Source organism: Microplitis demolitor, chromosome 6, assembly GCF_026212275.2.
Source record: "Microplitis demolitor isolate Queensland-Clemson2020A chromosome 6, iyMicDemo2.1a, whole genome shotgun sequence".
NCBI lineage: Eukaryota > Metazoa > Arthropoda > Insecta > Hymenoptera > Braconidae > Microplitis > Microplitis demolitor.
In genome coordinates, this window is record NC_068550.1 from 12,667,253 (window position 1) to 12,683,623 (window position 16,371).

The following is a 16,371-nucleotide window of genomic DNA, read 5'->3' on the forward strand; positions in this document are numbered from 1 at the left end:
TTTTATATTACAATTATTAATTTATTTCCACACGTATAAATTAGTATGTGGGTAAAGATTATTATTGTTGAGTATGAGTGAGAATTAAGAATACCGTATCTTTCTCTCTCTCACGAGTGGTGGGAGATATATATGAAAAGAAATATTATATTAATATTATTTATTTTCTGGAAAAAAGTTAAGTGAAATAATTGGTTTCTTTTATTTAATATTCAAATTAACAGTGTTAATTAAATTAAATTATATTTATCTTGGGTTGAATTTATATAACGTTATTATTTTTTTATAACCACCGAGTGTCATTATCGTGGTTAATTTAACAAAAACTATTTATTGTAAAACATTACTAATTATATTGATTATGGTTAAAAATTAAAATACGGAAACCAACAGCTGTCGGGGAAAATCTAATATTTATTTTCCCTGGATCTTTTCCTACTAATTAATTTCATTTTTCTGATTTTATTTATTATTTGTAATATAATTATTTATTATATATTTACTATTTTTCTTTTGCTTATTATTATTCATTTATTTCTTTCAATTGTTTGTCCGCTTTGTCGCAAGTCACTTGCTCGGATTTTCCCTCGCATATTTTCCCCTGAATAAAATTTTGTCCGTTTTAGGATAAACGTTCTGGCGCCTGCGTGCACTAACCCAGCCTGAGGAGCTGGTTCAGGCACACCAAGAATTTATTATTTATAACTTTATTATTGTTTAAACTTATAATTTATTTTAATTTGAGGGAAATATTTAAAATCATTTATTAGTAATTATTTATTATTATTATTTTAACACGTGGGTGACCGCATACGGTTTACCAGTTGATCCGCGTCTCCGTCGCGGAAATTAATTACGGTTTACGTTATAACGTTAATAAGTAAAAACACGTCATTTGTTATAAAACCCCCCCCCCTCATCCTTCCACATATTTTAAAGTTCAATCTTAAAACATTAAAACAATATGATAATAGCACACGTCATTTTCCCACCTGAATTTGAAAAATACCCCCACTCCATCGCCCTCTACATCCTTATTCACTAACCATATCAATCCCATACCCCCACCCCATGATCCAAGCCCCAAACCTGCAGCATCAATCTTATACCCCCTTTCTAAACCCACATCCCCCTTCTCTCCGGCCCACTCCCCTCCAGATCGACTAAAAAAAAGCTACTAGCGCCCTTTCTCGGGTGCCAGTATAAAAGATCAACAGAAAGCGCCCCCTATATCGACTGTCGGTTAAAAAGATTACCCCATCCCCACTCATTCACGATGGTATTGCAGATCCCTGTTGTGGGAGGGGAAACATCCCTGTTTATCTACTTATATGCATAATTTTTCGAAACAACGACCAACTGTAGTTTGTAGGGAATGTTTTCCAAATTTTGATAAAGAAACATTAGAATAATCATTAATTTATTTTACAATGACCTTTCTACTGTAATTTATAAAGAAAAGTAATTTCAAAAAAAATGTTCAAGAAAGTGATACTTTAAAATTTAATATTATTGTTGCAATAAATAAAAAATCTGGGCGTCGGTTGACCCTGCGGGCCAGCCCCAAAACTTCCTGCTGTTTTCAACCTCAAAGAGCTCGAAAACATTAGTGTAGATATATTTTCGAGCTCTTCGAGCTCGAAAATGCTATCACATGCAATTGTTTTTTTACGATCTTTTCAAGCTCTAACAAGTTACCTGTTATGCTGAAGTTTGAAAATTTAAGAATCGAAAATCATCAATGAAGCGGTTTTTAAAATTTAGTTCCTGATTATGTTCAGTAAAATAAGTGTATTGAGGCAGAAATCAATGTCAGGGATCAAAATCAAGATTTAAATAAGTTTTGACTCATGTAAGAAACAATAAAATATGAAATATCCGATAAAAATATTAAAAGCTACGTTTTATCGATTTTTTTGTTGATAATATGATTTAAATTAAAAACCAAGTTCGATGATATTATATGATCAAAAGAAACCATAAAAAAGATGAGTTGGTATGATGTCAGGCACATTTTAGTACGTTATATTATGATTTATCCGGAAAAAATAACATTAAATGTTATTTTTTTAACTTTTCAACGCCGATATCTTTTGAACTAATCAATCGATTTTGATCGTTGACGTGGCAATCGGCGCGTTTTATTGAATTCTAGAGCTGATTGATTTTGAAGTTGATCGTATAAGTCGTTTTTGAGAAATCAATAAAAAACTAAAAAAAAATTTTTTTTTTCGTAATTCGCAAATATTTCCAAGTCTATTCGATCAAATAATCAAAAATTTTCAGGAAAGTTGATGGCCAACAAGCTCTTTCGATTGCCACGTCAACCATCCAAATCGATTTATTAGTTCAAAAGTTACAAAGAGTTTACATGAACACACACACACACACACACACACACACACACACACACACACAAACACGCACACACACACGCGTGCGCGCATATCATTCTGATAGTTAGAATAACTTGTTAAGACCGAAAAATGTCAATACCTGATGAAGACTCGATTTTCTAAAATAGGGGTGAAAAAAATAACCCCAATTTTCCGAAAATCGTCGATTATTATAGCGGGAAGTTAAAGATACTGGTCTAAGTCCACGCTAACCTCGTGTTAGAATTATTGGTATTAAATTTAACCCCAAAAATATTGTTAAAATAACACCAGTAGTGGTAATAAAATTTTTCTTAGTGGTATGCGGCTTAAAAAGAAGAAAAAAGAGAATTATTTTTGAAGTATCTGAAGTTGAGTTCTATTTTAAATATAAAAAAAAAAATTATCGTTTTAAAAGTTCTTTATACCTGACTAGAATTTTCATAAGGATCTGACGAGGTCCTTATCAGGTTAACCTTATTTCACTTAAAATCTAGATCGAAGTATCCTGACGAGGAACTGATATGGTTATTATGCTTAAGACCCATGAGGTTTTTATCAGGATTGCCTTATCAGGTCCTTACCAGGATATCCTCATCAAATCCTTATCAGGGTTGCCTTATTTGTAATTATTGAAAAAAATAGTAAATTGCGACAAAAAAATAAGAGAATTTTCATTTGATCGGGAATATTATCTATTCTGATGAGGTCGTGACAAGGAACTTGTCAGGCTGACTCGATGGCGAATAAATTTTTTTGAATAAGGATATCCCGATGAGATCCTGATAAGAAACTAGTCATGTCGACCCGTTGGCAAATAACTTTTTTTTTAATAAGAGTATACTGATGAGGTCCTGATAAAGAATTCGACAGGTTGCCCTAATGAGGCAAACCTTATATTAAGCTGGAAAGGTCTTTATGGTACTTCAGGCAAATCAGAGAAAAATTCAAGTTGGTAAATAAGACAGTTTTACGTAAATACGTAAATTTATGGGGAAATCGAAATAATATTTATTTACAATGGAATGTTAATATATTATTGTGTAAAATATGAGAAACAGATTTGTACGATTCAAGTCTCTGTCCAAATTAAATCAGTGAGAAAACTGAATGGAATTATCAATAATTAATTTATCTTGTTTACATTAGTTATTACCTTATGAAAAATATTGGAGTTATAATAAAAATAATAATTATTGTCTACCTAAATACATAATTTTATAGGTGATCGAAAACTTATAAAATTCGATCGGTATAGAATAATAACATTTATTGTTTCATTACCACTCTTTTTACAGCATAATACTAAGTTACAGCCATTCAAATATAACTTAAAAAAAAGATTTGCTCCTTTAATTTTTTTTTCTTAAAATTGTAGGAGCCGTTTCTGTACAATTTAATTTTTTTCTATAGGCAATTAGCAGAAATTTTCGGAAGAAAATAAGTCTCAACAACAAGTCGAATGAAGCTCAATCTGAAGAAGATATAAAAGGAATTAAATCGACAGTGGAATCATTCATGGCCCTCGCTTATTAGCCGGAAGGAAACTTTGCTGAAATATACGACCAAATCAAAAATAGAATAAAAGATCTCAATATTAAATGAAAAATGCAAAATTTTTTTACATATTTTAAAAAACAGTTGTTGAAACGCATTAAACCTGAACAATGGTCTCAAGCCACAAATAAGCGAAAAACTAACAACCCAGCAGAATCGCACAATGCAACAGTTAATATAGTCATCGGCCGACACTCACAACCTTGGTTCTTTATCGATATTAGTATAAATAGTAAAAAAATATTGTTCAGAATCTTGAAAAAATTACTCTGTTGAAGGGAGGGCAGCTCTTAATATTAATATTAAGGAGCGCTCCATCGCAATTTTCTATTTCCTATTTTATTAACATGTGATAATTCTTATTTCAACCTTTGTAACTTTACAACTCATTAACGGATAGTTCTATTGATAAGACTGTAAGATGGTTTTTGTAGAAAACTGATCGCTCTACAAGAATGGTCTCTTATAATACTTCGTTAAATCACGTCATTCAAAAGCTATTTGAGGTCAAAATTGAATAGATAGTCCACTTAATTTGCTCTTAAGTGTTTTAGGGGGAAATTAACTACTGGATTTTTTTGTATCGATAATATTTAAAAAATTCCGTAGATCACGAAAATAATAATAAGAAAGCTCAATTCGGCCGCGTTTTTTAAATAAATAACAAAATAACAATAGGGAAGCCGAGACACCGTGTATATTCGTTGAAAAACTTCTATCTATTAATGTAAAACCCTATGATGACTGGTATTAAATTAAAGGGCGATAAATTCTGAATAAAAAAAGACAAAAACCAACTTCCTGGGACTTATTATGTTCGCGAAAAAAATTAATTGAAAAAACAAAATAATTAGTTGTCTACATTTTGTCACGCTGTCGGTAAAAGAGATGCAGAAACTGAGCTAGAGGGCTCGTGCAAGCCTGGGCTCAGTGTTTGTCATCTACTACAATTTTAAAAGTTCTCACCATTCTGTGTTATGGAAATTATTATTATTTTTTTTTTATTATTTATTAATACCCAAAAATTAAAACTCTCCAGATCACTTTTCGGAAGTAACGGAAATATTTTATTTAAATAAAATTCAAAATTTAAACTAAGAGAAATGAAAGACAAAGTATAGAAATATGAAATATCTAACAAACAAAAAAATAGATAAATAAATTGTGGAGGGAATAAACAAATGAAAAGATAATGAACGAAATTAATTAAATAAATAGATAAACGAATAAATAGATTTATAAGTTAAAAAATAATCAAATAATTAAACAAAGATATAGATAAACTTACAAACGAATAATTAATTAAATCAATTAATTAATAATAAATAGATAATTAAGTAAGTAAATAAATAAATAAATAAATTAATTAATTAATCAATAATTGAACAATTAAACAACTAAGTAAGTAAACAAATAAATAGCCAAGTAAAAGAACAAATAGACAAATAAGTGCATAAGTAATTAAATAAATAAACAAATAAGTACATAAACCGTCGAGTAAAGGTAAGCTAGAGAGAGGACAAAAGAACCCGCATAGGACTAATGCGGAGGGGATGGTGTGACCCCCGAATTATAGGGTCCTAAACAAATGGAAAGAAAGTCAAGGCCAAAGTGATTTTCGATTAGGCCTGATTTTCCCCCGAACAAAATAATGAAGCAACGCCTTCTCATTTTTCTGTGAGACTATGAACTTAACAAAAAACGTCAGTTGTTAAAATTGGTTCAAAGTGGACAGTTGTGTTTATGAATAATAATAAATCAGAGTAGGCTGGTAACCATCTGATATTTTAAAAATAGTTAAAGATGTAAATAATAGATCAGAGCAGGCTGAGAGCCACCTGATATATATATATATATATATATATATATATAGAGAGAGAGAGAGAGAGAGAGAGAGAGAAAGACAATAATGATTATAATAAATAAAAATTAATGTGCATTGAGGTGTGAACACGTTTTTTTCGAAATGAAGAAAAAGAAAAAGAAAAGTGTTAATATATGGGTCATTCTCAGTTAAGACGTAAATTCGACGTCTACGGTGAAAAATCATCTTTTTTCAGAAAATTTATTAAAAACAATGTAATTATCATTTGAAACTTGTGCTCATGTAAGTGGTCACTCAAATTCATTTCGTAATTTTATTTAATTTAGTCACAATTCCATCTCAAAGTCAGGAAACATCTCTCCCCCTGCTTGTTCCGGGCTGATTCTGTTTATATATTAGTAATTTAAGGTGCTCAGAAATCAAATAGATTATTTAAATTAAATATTTCAACAAAATAAATTAAATAAATTCTCGTAATCAAGCTAGTAAAATTGCATGATATTTTTTTTTCTTAAAAAAAATTACGTTTAAGTTTGTCCCCCACATTTTGCGTCTCGTCCCCTGGCATGTTAATATTCCTGTAAAATCAGAATTTGCTTACCGACTCGCGGGAATTGAAGACCTTAAATGAACGTCAAAACTCTGAAGCTAATATACATTCAACAACTTTTTTACCGCAAAACTTTCCCATATATAACCAATTTTTGGTAATGTAAATTCTTAAAATCATAAGCTTTAGATAGATAGTATACTTGATTCCGATCCAAAAATTTCCATCAAATCCACTCAACTGCGACAAAAACCGCATAGAATCCTATAGACTGTATTGGTGTCTATGCGGTTTTTATCGCATTTGAGTGGATTTGATGGAAATTTTTGTATACCCATACGAAGTTGCCGATGCTCGAAAAAAATCTAAGATCGACCGAGGCTATCAATGCTCGGCCAAGCGTCGGTGCACTATCATCAGCCTATGGTTATCACACCATCGGTAACCGAACTATATTCATAACAATGAAATCCGATCATCGACCGTTCCTCGGTTGATTATATGATAAATTTTCTTTTGCGCATGCGCACTAAATATCACATCAGCTATTTTTAAGCATTATATTTACCTGTATATATTTTTCATTAGACAGGAACAATACTGAATATAGGAGGAAATAAATTTATCGTTGTGATTAAAAAAAATTTTGTAATGTATATAATGATGTCTGACCGTGTAAGAAAACATCGGGCTTAAAAAAAATACATGGATAATATTTCTGAACCACCTCATACACCCTCAGTGTTAATTGTTAATGATAATAGTTTAAACGATCGTGATCATGATAATTTACACAGTAAAACAATTGTAAATAATATTGTAAATAAAGAAACTAATTATAGTATATTTAATAGTAATAATGAAAGTGATGAGAATAGTTTTAGTGATTTTGTAGATGATAGTAATCAGTTGTTATACCCGGCAGAAAGTGAGGTTATTGCTCCTCGTGAAACAGATATTGATAATGGCGATAGTGATAATAAAAGTATTGTCGAAGAGAAGGTAGTGACGACAGATCTAATACGAGAAGAATTTCGTCAGTGGGCTCTAAAATATAATAAATAAAAAAAAAATAAAACAAATTTGGATAGCCTTTAATTAAATGTAATTTCCGAATTACTTGTAATATTAAGAGGAGAAGGTTATCCAACTCTGCCTAAAACTGCACACGCATTACTTCAAACTCAACGTCATCAGGAGGTAGAAACTATAACAAGCCTCAAAGAAACTGATAGTGAATATAAATATCTTGGCGTAGCAAATAGATTAAAAAAAATGATTTCACCACCTATATTTCCTGAAAATACTATTAAAGTGCTTATTCACATTGACGGTTTGCAAAATTATAAAAATTTAATATACAAGTCTGGCCTATTGCAATTAAAATTTTTAATAGAAATTATACCAGTCATCCGTTCGTAACTTCCATATACTGTGGTGATTCAAAACCTGCAAATGTTAAAAATATCTTTCTGATTTTATAACAAAATGTTAAGACTTGATTAACGATGGAATTTTCATTTGTGGAAAAAACTATTGTTTTAAAATAATCGCTATCGTAGCCGATTCTTGAGCAAGGTCCTATATAAAATGTTGTAAAACAGCAGGTACATTTTATGCGTGCGAAAGACGCACCGTCAATGGAAAGTATGGGCAAAAAAAGAAGAAAAAAAGGGTTTATCCAGAAATAGATTGCAAACTTCGCACAAAAGAAAGTTTTAAGAAGCAAACCCAAAAAAGTCATCACAGAGATGAATCAAAGTCACCGCTAAGAAAACTGCCGAATTCTGATCCTGTGACCTCAGTTGTTTTAGATTCTATGTATCTATTACATCTCGGTGTGATGAAAACTCTCCTAAAAGCTTGGATACTTAGAAAAAGTGTTGCGCGACTAAAAATAAAGACAGTATTAGAACTCAGGAAATAATTTTTATCATTAACATCTTCTGTTACGTTGGAGTTTGAACGAAAATAATTTGACACGGATTATTTGGCAAGGTGGAAAGCGAGACAGTTTTGCATTCTACTATAATATTGTGGTCCAGTAGTATTGCAAACCATTCTACCAACGCAGGTCGGTATACATTTTTTATTGTTATTTACTGCTTGTCGAAATTTTCACTTTCAAGAACTTATGATGAAATTTAACAATTACGCTAAGCAATTGTTGAGAACAAATTTTTTTTTATTGCTGTCACTATGTGGTAAAAAGTTTCAAATATTAAATATGCATAATTTAATACATTTACCCGATAATGTATTAAATTTAAATTTATCTTTGAGTATATTATCAGCGTTTTGGGGTGAAAATTATATTGGAAAAATGAAAAATCTCATCAAATCACCTTAAAAACCGTTAACTCCAATATTAAATCGACTATCTTAATTGGAACATGAAAGTGTAATTGAAATAAAAAAATTAAAAAGTGTAGAGAAGTGCATAATAAATAACTCATTCGTTATTGTTTTCGAAGAAAAAACATACTCCAGCGTTTTAAATGTCACTATAAATCAAAACTATTTTAATCCAAACCGGCCAGACAATATTATTTTATTATAAATAATATAGTACTTACAATCGATCAACTATTAACAACAAAAACAAGCGTATAAAAGTTACTGAAGTTAAACGGAATTTACATCCTCGGACGTCAAATGTTAAATACTGGTAATCTTTTTGATTATCCTACTCCTTCAAAAGATATTGGCATCTTTTTAGGAGACAATTTTTCAGAATTGCAGGAAATTCATTCAGCAAAATTCATAGAAAATAAATATGTATTGTTCGATTGTGATGATGAAATATGCGCAGTCTCATTATTGCCCGAATAATTTGACAATTACAAAAAACTGTCGGTGTCAGAAAATTTTTAGCATGAATTAATAATTTGATTAGTTTGTATATTTTTATCAATAGAAACTTAATAATAATAATGTATATATGTGTATATAATAATGTGTACATCTGTATATAAAAGTGATACATAGGTATGATATTATTTATCGATTGTGGATTTAAAAAAAAGCGCGTCAGTGATGGTTTAGTAAGTGTGTATATGGACTATAGATAAAGCATAAGTGTGTGTATCCGAGTGGAGAGTCAGTCACTGCTATAAGTGTAATATATATTTGCAGTGGTGTGCGTATGTCCATGACAAACTCGAATCGACTGGTTAACTGCGTCTATGTATACTATATAGATTGAATTTTAGGTGCGGCACTGTCTTGTATGCGTGAGTAAGAAGTTAGTTTCGTCTATGTGAGTCGCATACTCTTTGCTTTTGTTGAGAATTTAAAGTCGAGTGTGGCACGTGAGCGTAAGCACGTGAAACAATAGAAGGGTCGCTGAAGCAAACGTTCAACATAGGTTTTTTTCTTTTTAACAACTTAAAAATCTTTAAAATTTCACTCTATTTTATTTATTTAAATTTATTAGAACAAAATTATGTTATTTTTCCGATAGATAAACAATTGTTTTACCCACTTTAAGTATGATTGATGAATTTCTAGTTCATTTCTTTTGAATACCTTTGATAGGTTAGTTTTACTTTGATTGTATTCATGGATATTAATTTTTTGAATATTAGATGAGTGATAACAATTGCGATAACGAAGGACCAAGTGAATATGCAGTCGTGTGCTTTTTACCAAGACGAGGTCCTGGTCACGATGAAATTGATTTGGTCCCATATTCATGGATTGACACTGCGGAAGAAAAATTATATTGCTGCTATCCGAATATGAAAAAAAATTTAAAAAAAAGGGACAGATATTTAGAGAAAAAATCTCAACCGAAGAAAAGCTGGACACTTTAAATTGCTAAAATTAATTATTTGGTATTGATTTTTTTCTAACTATGGTTTTATTTATGATATTAAACTTACTTCCAGATACTTTAGAAAGAGGAAAGCGACACTTACAATGTGCTAAAATCACGATGAATGTCAATAGCGACGATCCGGAACGAGCTGTTTCCCCGACTGTTCACCAACTCTCATCTGCAGGTATAACTCGAGAACTAGATGGTATAGAGGGTTTGGATTCATTTTTATCGAGGAATGAACCAAAATCTATTGCTACTAAAAACATTCCAACCGGAAAATTATCAAAAAAAAAAAGGTATATTCATTGCTATGTAACAAATATTATTTCAAAATAATTAAAATAGTAGATTATAGTTGATAAAAATTTTGGTTTAATTTAGATCCCACCAGAGGCACATCTCATGTTTTGAACGACTACGTTAGTGATACTGACTTCGTGTCTTCGTTGTTACTTAAAAATAGTAATTGTCCTAGAGCTACTGAAAGTAACAAGTCAAAAGAACCTAAAAGAACATTTATTATTATTATTATTTTAATTTCAAATTTGTTCATTAAAATTTATTCAATTATGGCATTTATTCTTCAGATGGCTGCAAAGAATTAACCGTCATTAATTCAGATGAAATAACAACGGTGCTTGTAGAAACTGTGGTAAGTAGTTTTCATTAGTTTTTGATTTTTTTTTTTCATTACTTATCGTTTGTTATTTAAATTTATAATGTATTAAATAAGATAAGTTGACTAATGTAAGGTTTTTCTCCTAACATGTGTTGTGTAATTTTGTTTAATTTAACACTTTTCGGGTATTTGGATTATTCAAAATTTATCACATTTATTTGCAACGTTTACTGATATTCTACTATTGGTTATAATTTCAGGCTTATTAAAAGAATATATTGACTTAAACTTTACTGAGTTATCTAAAAAGCTAGATAACATCAAGTTCAGTCTTTTATATGAAGTACAGAAGCAAGGCAGTAATATTCATTCCTAAGTAATGATAAATTCATCATCAAGTAAGGCTCCTAATAAGTTGTTGAGTGAAGTGCAAGGAATTTATAAAGAGATATTTCCCTTTGGTGACCTCCAAAATTTCAAAAACTTTGATGATAAGTCAAATGATGAAAGTGAAAGGAATAATTTGAGAAACTTATTTGAAGTATTAACCTATGGCGAAAAGGATCTTAACGCTTGCACTAGAAAGACATTGTCCGAAATTGTTGCCCCAGCAGTGCAACAGCACTACTCTGGAGCTGGACGTATAATGTGTGGCGAGAACAAACCAAATTTCAGCGCTACTGAAACATATGTGTGTTTATCAGGTTAGTTTTATTTAATCATTTTTTTAAATCCTGTAAGTTGCGCGTGACAAATGTCAAAACGGTGTATAAATTATTTGTGCCATTTTATTTTGCATCAATCCATTGTGTAATTTTACGTTACAGTTAATTTTTATATTCTTTAGTATCATTGTGATCTACCGTTACTCTTAGACCTTTTTGTCAACGTTTTTGAATAAAATAAGAATTTTTTAATACTTTTTTGGTGTTTGTAATAAAAAAAATATTGATTTTGATCATGTTGCGTAGTTGCAACAGTTTGAATTGGTCACCTACGTTTTGGTCCTTAGATAAAATATCCCCAACATGATATCTCCGGAGGTAATATCTCCACGACAAAATATTCCAAGAACAATATATCTCTGGAGCGAAATATAAAACGAAAATATCGTTTTATTCTTAGATTCGGTCCATATAGATCTATCTGTATTCTTCTCAATTCATCTATAAAATGTCTAATTGAGGTTAATTGTAAGGTTAGGTTTCACTATATTTAAAAATTGGATTTTGGGTCCAAGACGGGAAATTTCAGGGGTTGTCTGCAAGGTCAACAAGCAGATCAAAATTACGATAAAATACCGAAGTTTACCGTAAAATATGGAAATTATCGCAATTTACGGTGAATTACCGAAATTGACCATATTTGTACCGTAGCGTAGCGTATTTATAGTAATTCTTCCGAATACCATAAATTACGCTAAAATACCGCAATCTTGCGGAAAATTTACGGCAAAATACCACAGTACTGCCGAACATATTACAGTGAATTGCCGCAAACTATTTTATCGTAATCATTTATTATTTTAACATTAATTTGTCTTAAAATGCTATATTTTGCCTAAATTACCGCATGTTTCCGTATTTTAGCGTTTAATGCCGTAATTACGGTGAAATACTGTATTCTAGGTAATTTTCGGTAATCCTGCTGAATACCGCAAACTACGTTTAACTACGATAATTCTCCTGAATACCGTAAACTATGGTAAATTATGGTAGTTTACCGTAATTCGGATCTGTTAGGGCGTCCAATGAAATAAAAACAGTACAGTATAATGACCTGCGAAGTCAAATCTTTGTGATCTAGATTGGTAAACCTTGATTAAGAAAAACGATTTAATATATGATCACTGTATTCATATATTAGTCGATTTAAATTGTTTCAACTTATTTTAAATAATCTTAAATTGTGTCGAATCATTTCAAATAATTTTTCTTAGACAGGGATGTAAGGACTGGAAACACTACTTTCGGAACTCTTACTAGCGCTCAAAATTAAACTTTTAGAGCAATGAGTGTAACAAAAATTGATTATAATTTTTTTTTTATACATCCACATGAAAAATAAGCAAATTAACAGGAAAAAATTCCGGGCGTCGGTTGGCCCTGCGGGCCAGCCCCAAAACTTCCCGCTGTTTTCGAGCTCAAGAAGCTCAAAAATATTAATGTGACTATATTTTCGTGCTCTTTGAGATCGAAAATCTCATTGCATGCGATTGTTTTTTTTTGAGCTTTTCAAACTTTAACAAGTTACGCTTTATGCTAAAGTTTAAAAGTTTAAGAATTGAAAATCATTAATGAACAAGCGGTTTCAAATTTTAATTTCCGATTATGTCCAATAAACTAAATGTACTGAGGCGGAAATCAATGTCAGTGATAGAAATCAAGATTTAAATGAGTTTTGGCTTAGGTCAGAGCAATAATACGTAAAATATCCAAGAAAATTATGAAAAACTGTGTTTCTTCGATTTCTTCGTTGATAATATGGTTTAAACTAAAGAAGAAGTTTGATGGAATTATATGATGATCAAAAGAGACGATAAAGAGCAAAAGTTTGTATGATTTCAGACACATTTTATAACAGTACATTTTGATTTATCTAGACAAAATAACATAGAATGTTATTTTTTTAACTTTTTAACGCTGATATCTTTTGAACTCATTAATTGATTTGGACGTTTGAGGTTGTAATAGGCACATCTTATTGAATTTTAGAGCTGATTAGAATTTTCAAGCGATCGATTCAGCCGTCTTGAAGATATTTGAAAAAAATCGTTTTTTTCCATTTCTTTCAACAGCGATATCTCTCGAACAAATTAACCGATTGAGATGATCAAGGCGGAATTTGACGCGTTTTATTTAGTTCTGAAGCTGATTAAATTTTGGCGTTGATCGTTCGATTTGTTTCTGAGAAATCGATAAAATACTGAAAAAAAAACTTTTTTTTTTTTCGTAATTCGCACAATATTTTCGAGTCTACTTAATCAAATGATCTGAAATATTTAGAAAAGTTGATGGCTAATAAGCTGTTTCGATTGCCGCCTTAAACATCCAAATCGATTCGTTAGTTAAAAAATTATAGACCATTCACACACATACATTCACACACACACACACACACACACTCGGACATTATTCTGAAATTAGTCAGAATAGCTTCCTAGGACCTCAAAACGTCATCTGAAGGAAAACTCGATTTTCGAAAATCGGGGTGAAAACAATAACTTATTTTATAAGTATAATTTTAATTTATGAAAATCAACAATTTTCTTAGCGAGAAGTTCAAAAGACTATGCACTTTTAAGACTTTTGAACCATATTTTCTCCCTGCCTAAAAAAATCCGACTGATTCTTACAGTTGTATGTATAAAGCCCTATACTTCACTAAAGCACGTCTCATAGAACTCATTCATTCTTATAAAATCTCTGTAGGAATTTATGGGAATCTTTTGTATTTTATGAGATTTTCTAAACAGCTGTTACAATACGTTTTCATATATACGATGTGATTATTTTCTGCTCTATTAATTCATTTTCTTTCTTAATTTAGAATTTAATTATAAACAAAGTATGAAAACAAATCCTAAATCTTCAGAATCAAAATATGAAGAGAGTGAAGTTTAAGAGACTAAGAGAGAGTCAGATGATAAATTTCTTAAATTAATAAATTATGTGGGAAATGAAGATGGATCTAATTATGATGATGAAAGTTTTAGATTATATGGGTCATTCTCAGTTAAGACGTAAATTCGACGTCTACGATGAAAAATCATCTTTTTTAAAAAAATTTTTTAAAAAAAATGTAATTATCTCTTAAAACTCGTGCTCATGTAAGTGGTCACTCAAGTTTATTTCTTAATTTTATTTAATTTACTCACAATTTCATCTCAATGTCAGAAAACATCTCTTCTCTGGCTTGTCCCCAGGCTGATTTTGTTAATTTATTAGTAATTTAAAGTGCTTAGAAATCAAATAGATTATTTAAATTATATGTTCCAACAAAATAAATTAAACAAAATTTCGTAATCAAGCGAGTAAGATTGCATAATATTTTTTTTTCTTAAAAAAAATTACGATTAAGTTTGTCCCACACATTTTGCGTCTCGTCCCCTGGCATGTTAATATTCCTGTAAGATCGGCATTTGTTTACCGACTCGAGGGAATTGGAGACCTTGAACAAACGTCGTTGAGTTTATACTTTGTAGTCAGCACCACTGGATCTAGGTGCGCAGTCATTTTATTTATTTCATTACTGGCACTCTGTGGATACAGTTAAGAACGAGTGAATGGAGTCTTCCCCCTGGTAAGTTTTATTTTAAAGATATTTATCTAAAAATTTTAATTCATCTATATATTTACTTCTTGTTGCGTATAGATTCTAAGTTTTCTTGGTTCATCGCGTACGAAAAATATATTTGTCATTACTTCTGTTTTTGTTACTAAAAAGTATCTCCGGCGATTACATTTCCCCTGTATTTTAATGGCCAGGGGAAAGACACGATATATCCAGAGGAGATATGAAAACTTCAAACTAGAATTTTTTTACTGTTTTTTATTGTTTAAAGGTTGCATATTGTTATTCAATTCAACGTATAAATATATTCACAATATAGTTTATTGAAAAAACTCGATTATTATGTTTTTTTTAAAAAAAATTTATAGACTAATTATTATTAGCTAATAATTAATGATTGATAATTAAAGATTTTAAGACAAAAATAATTCATCTTATTGCTAAGATTATAACTCAAATAATAATTCATATTTTGAGTTTAAACTGTATTACTAGTATATAATGAAGGCTGTTTGAAAATTTAAAGACTAATTATTATTAACTAAAAATTAAAGATTGATATTAAAATTATAGAATGACTGAATAAAGTTAATCCTTAAATGAAAATTTATTTTCTTTTATAAACTAACATTTAAATCCTTTCCCTGTTCTCAAAGTATCCTACTCTGTTCATCAAGTCTCTCCCATGCATTGATTATCTCCCATGGTTTCTTATGAAACAAGATGAAATTAATAAATTGACTGACCGCCTTGCAGACACATTTAGAATGATTGTTTTGATCGAAACATAATAAAGTTTAATCAAATTTTCAAATTTGTCATCGTGTCGCGTTTTATGAATAAGCGATTTACGTCTTAACTGAGAAAAACCCGTATATTGAAACCGAAGAAGATGAAATAGAAAATTAGTATGTTCAAAACCAAGAAAAAAAGTAGGATATTTCCGACCACGTGAATAATTACCTTACAGAGCCGAAAACGAGGAATTTAAACAAGTGGACTGGGACGTCCCACCTTCATTTTCATATCGCATACTATTGTTCACCATGTCAGCCCCTAAAAGATTAAATTGTTGTGTCTGTAGGTGGGAAAAGTAGCGTGTGTGTTTATTTGTTTCATTTGTATCACATTTTTGAAAAGTTATATTTTTCCAACTTCCTGCTAAGAAAATTGAAAATTTTCGAAAAACCGGGAAGTTATTGGTTTCGGTCCGATTTTCAAAAATTATTTTATTATTATTAGGGTAATAAAACATTTTATTATTATTAGGGTAATAAAACATTCAAACACATTAAAAAATAAAAAAATAACTCGTATTCTTTATTTAAT